This window comes from Dermacentor silvarum, chromosome 11 (genome assembly GCF_013339745.2).
Source record: "Dermacentor silvarum isolate Dsil-2018 chromosome 11, BIME_Dsil_1.4, whole genome shotgun sequence".
NCBI classification, from domain to species: Eukaryota; Metazoa; Arthropoda; class Arachnida; order Ixodida; family Ixodidae; genus Dermacentor; species Dermacentor silvarum.
The window spans coordinates 120,028,527-120,034,770 of NC_051164.1; the positions used below are offsets into that span (position 1 = coordinate 120,028,527).

Consider the following 6,244-nt stretch of genomic DNA (forward strand, 5'->3'; position numbering starts at 1 on the left):
GCTCAGGTACCGAATGCCATGCATATTATATTAAATGTAGATATTTTTCATATTGTTACGGTGAGAAAAGCAGACAATATCGACGACAGTGAAGATGAAGTGGCAACAGCCTCTCTGGATTCTCAGCTGCTGTTGGTACATCTCGTGTAAATACATCTTGTAAATAGTTTTACACCCGTGACATTTTGGTGGAGGTGCTGGGTAATTTTTGAGGATCCGTTGCATAAACTTCATTTACACTTGTCGGGAACACACAATGCGATGTGCAGATCAATTTGTTCCCACACTTTATTGCGCTTGCATCCTGGTCCCTGTATACTGGTCTACGAGTGGCTACAATAGTCACTCTGCTGCTTCAGTGGGTCCCAACACTTGTGTCCCGAACAAGGTGCGACAAAGGCACATTGTCGTTCAAGGCAGAATACTTTTCATCGTGGAAACGAATGGCAAGTTGCTCACTCCTCCAGGCTTGGTCGGCAAGGTTGCACCCTTGGGTAGAGCTGCGCGGAATAAAGAGAAATGGGAACATTGGGTCTGAGAACTTGGCAACTGTCAGCTTTGGTAGACTGCCGCAAAACTGCATGCGAGAAATGTTCAATGGCGATTTAGCAGTAAATGCGAGAGAAATGCATTAGCATAACGTCGCACCTCTGTGAGGTCTCGGATCCATAATTAATACCGCATTCAACACATTGCAAAGTGTCACTAAGGAGGTCAGTTAACACACGTCCTGCTTCTTCGAGGAGCGAAGTGCAACCGACGCTCCAGACCACCATCAATTGAAATATATATACACCAACGTGACTGACTTCCCACACTTCACACACATACCCTTTTTGCAATCTGACTATCCTCATGCAAACGCATAAAAAAATGTACTCTTTTACTTCATCTCATGAGATCCATGTAGTGCAGCTAAATATAGGGGTCACTTGACTAATGTTGACCAGGTCCACTAAAACTACAAAAGTTTTACAAGCGAAGTTTCACCACCGACTGCCACTGATCCCCTTGCTTGGGATATGAGCTGAATTGAAAGGTTGCTGCTGAATTACTATATTTAATCATGCAAGAGCTGCATTTTTATTAAGGCGAAAGCCTTATATGTCTCGTCGTTCAATCAACCTTCTACGTCCTTGAGCAATAACCGTGTCATCGACGCGAAATCATACCCGATGATGACTCAGTGTAGTAATTTACCTACTACACCGACCCGGCATCGTGTCCTACCTATATGCAAACGCTCACGCAACTGTGATGGTGTGTGGGTCACTGCTGTCATCGTCTTCTATGTGTAAGCAATCAACACTCGCACAACAATTCTGATGGTGCGTGGGTAACCGTCGTCACCGGGTTAATTAAGATAGAGTCACTGGTGTGGTACTCAAAGCCATCACCTTTGGCATTTAGGTGAAGTTATTTAGGGCATAGTAAATTATTATAAGTTAATTAGGGCACTTGAACTCACGATCTTCGATGGTAGTCGCACCCTCGACCTTTGGTGTTAATTAGGGCTAAGTTAATTAAGGTAGCATCAATTAAGGCACCCGTACCCACGACCTTTGGTCAGAAAAACAAGTAATCAGAAGCAACAACGCATTCGAATGAGAATGTCAAGTAATTTAATGAATGTCTCTTGAGTGCGCAGGCTTTCACCTTCACCCTCTTTGGTGTATGCTAAAGTGACTGTCAATTTTTTCACCACTGACTGCCACTGATCCCCTTGTGTGGGACATGAGCTGAACTGAAGGGTTGTAGCTGAACTACCATATTTACTCGAGCAAGACCTGTATTTTTATTTTGGAATCTTGGCAGGGTGCAGCTCCTACATGAGTCAGGCATATGACTACCTACTAAAACCGAAGATGATACTGCGAATGAGGCACAGAATAATGCAAACATTGCACACACATTTATTTAAGATTCAACACCACTTATAAAGTTCTGCTTTGTTTTTTATTGCTCCCGCTTTCAACGTTACTCTTATCATCGCCTGAGCTTACTACAGTCGAATCTTGTTAATTCGAACTTCTGGTTTATTCGAACTGACGCCGTGGTCCCGTCAAAGTTATGTGTATTCCAATGTGCGAAAACACCCGGTAATTCGAACGCGAAAGCATTTGCGACGGTTAATTCGAACATACCGCACACCAAAAATGCTCTCAGCAGCGCGCCAAATCAGGTGGCGGCGCCTCCGACCGGCATTGCTTCGACACCGCCATAGAGCAAAAACTTAGGCAAAAGCTTTTCCGGAACGCCGCGTGGAAAAAAAAAATACAGAGAAAAAAAAATCCCGCGGCAGAAATTTCGCTCTTTCAAATGGCACGGTCGCCGTTTCTGCTTTGCGCAGGAACACGCGTGTACGTGCCGACGTCTCACAGACAACGCTTTGGCTGCGGCGCAAATGGAAGCAACGGCGGAGGCACAGTCCGGCCAACGTAACTGCCCACGCCTGCCAACACTCGCTTCAATGACAGAAAACGAAACTTCAGGGAGCGGGCTAAGCTGGCGACGGGCTGGTGGGCGTGCACGGAGACATTCGAAGGTGAGGGAGCTATGAGGGAGGGCGAGGGGAGCCACTGAAGCCACTGCCACCGAAGCGATGGGGTTGCCGAGGCCAAATCTGCTTCCCTGCCGCCCTCCTCCCTCACCTTTGACGAGGGAGTTGGCCCGTCGCTGCCTGCTCCCCTGAAGTTTCGTTTTCGGCCATTTCATTTTTGGCCGTGGCCCTCGCTCGCTATATGCTTGCGCACAACGATATTTCACGACTCGCACCGTTCGTATGTCGTGTTATGGTGCACGAGGAACTAAACGTTGAAAGCGCAGTGCATACGAAGCTACCGGTACTCGGCGAATGCCCTTTGGCCCATCGCAGATCGCTTTGAAGATGAGGCCGCCGCGGGTGCAAACTTAAGCCGCGTCGCAGATCGCTTTCAAGATAGCTCCGTGAGCAGCAGCCGCGTAAGCAGAACGCACTTTCCCGTCGCCTCCTCCCTGTTCCTCGCGCGTGAATGAAGAGCATGCGCTTCCGGCCGCCTTCCTCTGTGGCGTGCACGAGATTAAGCCACGGTTGGTGGCTCACCCTTGCATGCCTTCACTTGCACACAAAACGCACGGCGACGATTTTATGATCGTTGGACTTCGTACGGAAAATCATGGCGAGGACGACGGCAAAAATGCGCTTGGAGTGTCCATATAATTGCTATCGTAATAAAAAGGTCACAGTTTCGCCCTAAGGGCGAAGCAATGAATGCGATAGCAACACAGCAATCTCATACGAAGTAAGGTGAGCGGCTTTGGTAGCAACAACACGCAGAACTGTTGTCGACGCCATCGGCGTTCTGCCCGTGTTAGCTCAAAATGCGTGCGGCGTTGGTGACTGTTGCTGGAGCCTCTGATATAAATAGGCACTTGGTGCCGCAGCTAAACGTCGCCTCCCTTCCCTCCCCTCCCCCACGGCCTCTCCGCGCGTCTGAAGAAGGCGCGTTTGCTCTACATATATGGTGATTGTAAAGGAGAAAAGAGACGCCTACTTCTGCAGTCCTTAAGCGAGCACGGCGCAGAACGCGCGTTTGTTCTCCGCCGTGCGTTCACTCCCCGTGAAAGACGCGCCCCTCGCGCCCTTTCACTCGCACATACAGCGTTCGGCGCGCGGCGACGATTTCATCTCCAAATGACGTCATACGGAACCTCACGGCGACGGCGACGCCGACGGCAGAAATATGCTTTGAGTGTCCATATAATTGCTATCGCAATAATAAGTCCTTCCTTTAATTCGAACAAATTTTCGGGCCTCTTCGAGTTCGAATTATCAAGATATGACAGTACCTCGACGATGTACTCTTAAAGATGGTTGTCTTCGGTGCTGTCTACGCTGCTGGATTGTGAAGTATTCCAGCAAGGTTAATGCTTTTAGAAAAAGTATGAACTGATACCAAATGCCATGCACTTAAAATTCAAAATTAGGTGAAATTTCTTTCTTGACCTTGAAAGCGGAGGCGGTGCAGGTACTAAATGAGGGCAGGTCTTCAATACGCATGGTAATAGCTCATAACGAGTAGGCTCCCCTCTTTTTGCCAAGGCTGCAGCAGATCATGCCCAACCCCCTACTTACTCATAGCCAAGCATCTATGCAGAGAAGAGTTCTTCCGACGCATGGCCAGTGCCAAAGGTGCATGTAAATGCACTGGCCATCTGCATGGCCTTCTAAATAAGTCATTCTAATTAACATGAGCATCAAAGGTTATTGCAGGTTATTGCATTAAGTGTGGCATGATCATGCAGCAATGCAATAAACCCACAGTAAAAAAAGTTTGCACTGCAAGTAATTAGCGCATACCCCGAGCAGGTTCCGCGGTAGGTATCCCTCGCGGCCATCACGGAGCCGTGCCCACCACCATCCGCATGGTTGATCTGCAATCACCCTCTGCTCCTCCGCGGCGGAGGATCTGCACCATGTCGCCCTGTGCAAAGCTCAGCTCATCCGGCTGCCGAGCTTCGTAGTCAAACACGGCATACGCCACCCTCCGTTGATGACGCCAAGTTTCTCCTGAACACCTGAGCAACAGATGCACGGGCGAACAATCAATACAATGCACACAACAGTCGCATAGGTACAGTCACAGCAAAATGCTAGAGACCACCGCATCAGCTACAAATTTTAGTTTCTTCGAACACAACACTGTGCTGACTGGAATTCTTTCAATGTACTGCAGTGGTCAAAACAGTTGCACATAAGCTGTACCGCTTGATTTTAGTCCAAGTCCTAGGCTGCGAAGGAAAAGAATGCAGTTATTTTTCGTAGCCCTCTTGGCCTGTAGAGTTTTGCTCGTAACTATACTAGTTCAGCAAGGTGCTCTTTAGAAATTTAAGCTGCCCCTAGGCCCTCTTTCGAATTTGAACACACCTTTCCCCTTATTTACCTTAAAGGCCCACAAGGGCATTATATAATGAAGGGGAAGGCAAACAAATCAATGTCAAATGTAAAGGAAAAATGTAAACAAAGGAGGTAAGTAAGGTGTACGTACACAATCAAACAATCTTCTAAACCTGAAGTGCACTAGGTCCATTCTGTACACACGGCAAACATTTACACATGCCATAAAGAAAGTATACAGATGGTTTAGCATATAATATGAAATATGTGATAATAATAAACATATTCAATTTATGTAAATGAATTTTTTTTACATTTCATGTAACATCATTCCTCATGTAGACAATGTCAGAGTGATACCAGTTTGGTATGCAAATCACAGGAACCAGGAATGATGGTCAAGTTAGTGGCTATGTAGAAAATGGAACAACGAAACATTTTTGTGAATCAAACTTTGCAAGGCAAAGTCTATTGCCAAGGTGTGACAACAACTGAGGTAAGACTGACTGGCACAGTGTAGCGAGAAAACGAAATTTGTCACCTCGAAACACATAAAGTGGAGATACACCAGAAGATAGGAGTTCATTCAATAACCAAACACTGCAACAATTAATAAAACAGGTGCCACTGAAACCACGAGTGATCGAGGATACAGTGAAACCTGAATTTTATGGAAGCTGTGATTTGCAGAAGTGCTTCTGATTCCTTTGCACACATTTTTGGTGGTGCAGATGGTCAGCGACTAGCAATGCCATATTTCATTCCACTCTTCGACGTCATCCTGCACTTCCCATTAATCCTTTCTGTTCCAATTATGTGTTTCAGACGAAGACCAGCACCGCACGTAAGTGGCAGTCATTTCACTTACATTTCACTGTCCATTTCCTTATTCTTGTGTCCATGTCTGCACTGCACACCCAACTTTTTTCTAACATGAGCAATTTCATAATTTTGGTGCGAGTGCTGTTTAAGTGGCACCAGATTCCCAGAAAACTGATTTTTGAGGGCACAGTTGGCAAAAAAGAAGCGAAAGTCTGGCTCCCTTGAGTTTTAAATGTGGCAGCTGCAGTGTTGACGGCCGCCTTTTTCAATGCCAAAATCATGCTGTATTTGGACGTTTCTTCATTTCAAACAAAAATAAGACCTCGAAAGCTCTAGTGAGTCGTGTTCACAGCTTCAACTTAGTACTGATGATTGAAGAGGAAGATATTAGATTTCTGGTGGCCTTTCTCGCATGGACGCAGCTCACAAAATGCTTGGCTGCCGCACAACTGCAATTTCTTTCCCCGCCATGCCAGCAATAATGAGGCACGTAGAGGGTAACAAAAGCAGCTTGGCTTCTGCTCCAAGAAATGCATATCATACAGG

General features: G+C 46.6%; 1 long non-coding RNA gene across 1 annotated transcript; it reads right to left on the reverse strand.

Annotated features, from left to right (window-relative positions):
* Positions 1-270: 270 nt before the first annotated feature.
* Positions 271-4,549, reverse strand: LOC119433887 (uncharacterized). The gene is made up of 2 exons (XR_005188481.2): positions 4,340-4,549; positions 271-500 (listed from the first exon to the last, which is right to left on the reverse strand). It is a non-coding gene; the product is annotated as an uncharacterized LOC119433887 (long non-coding RNA).
* Positions 4,550-6,244: the final 1,695 nt, after the last annotated feature.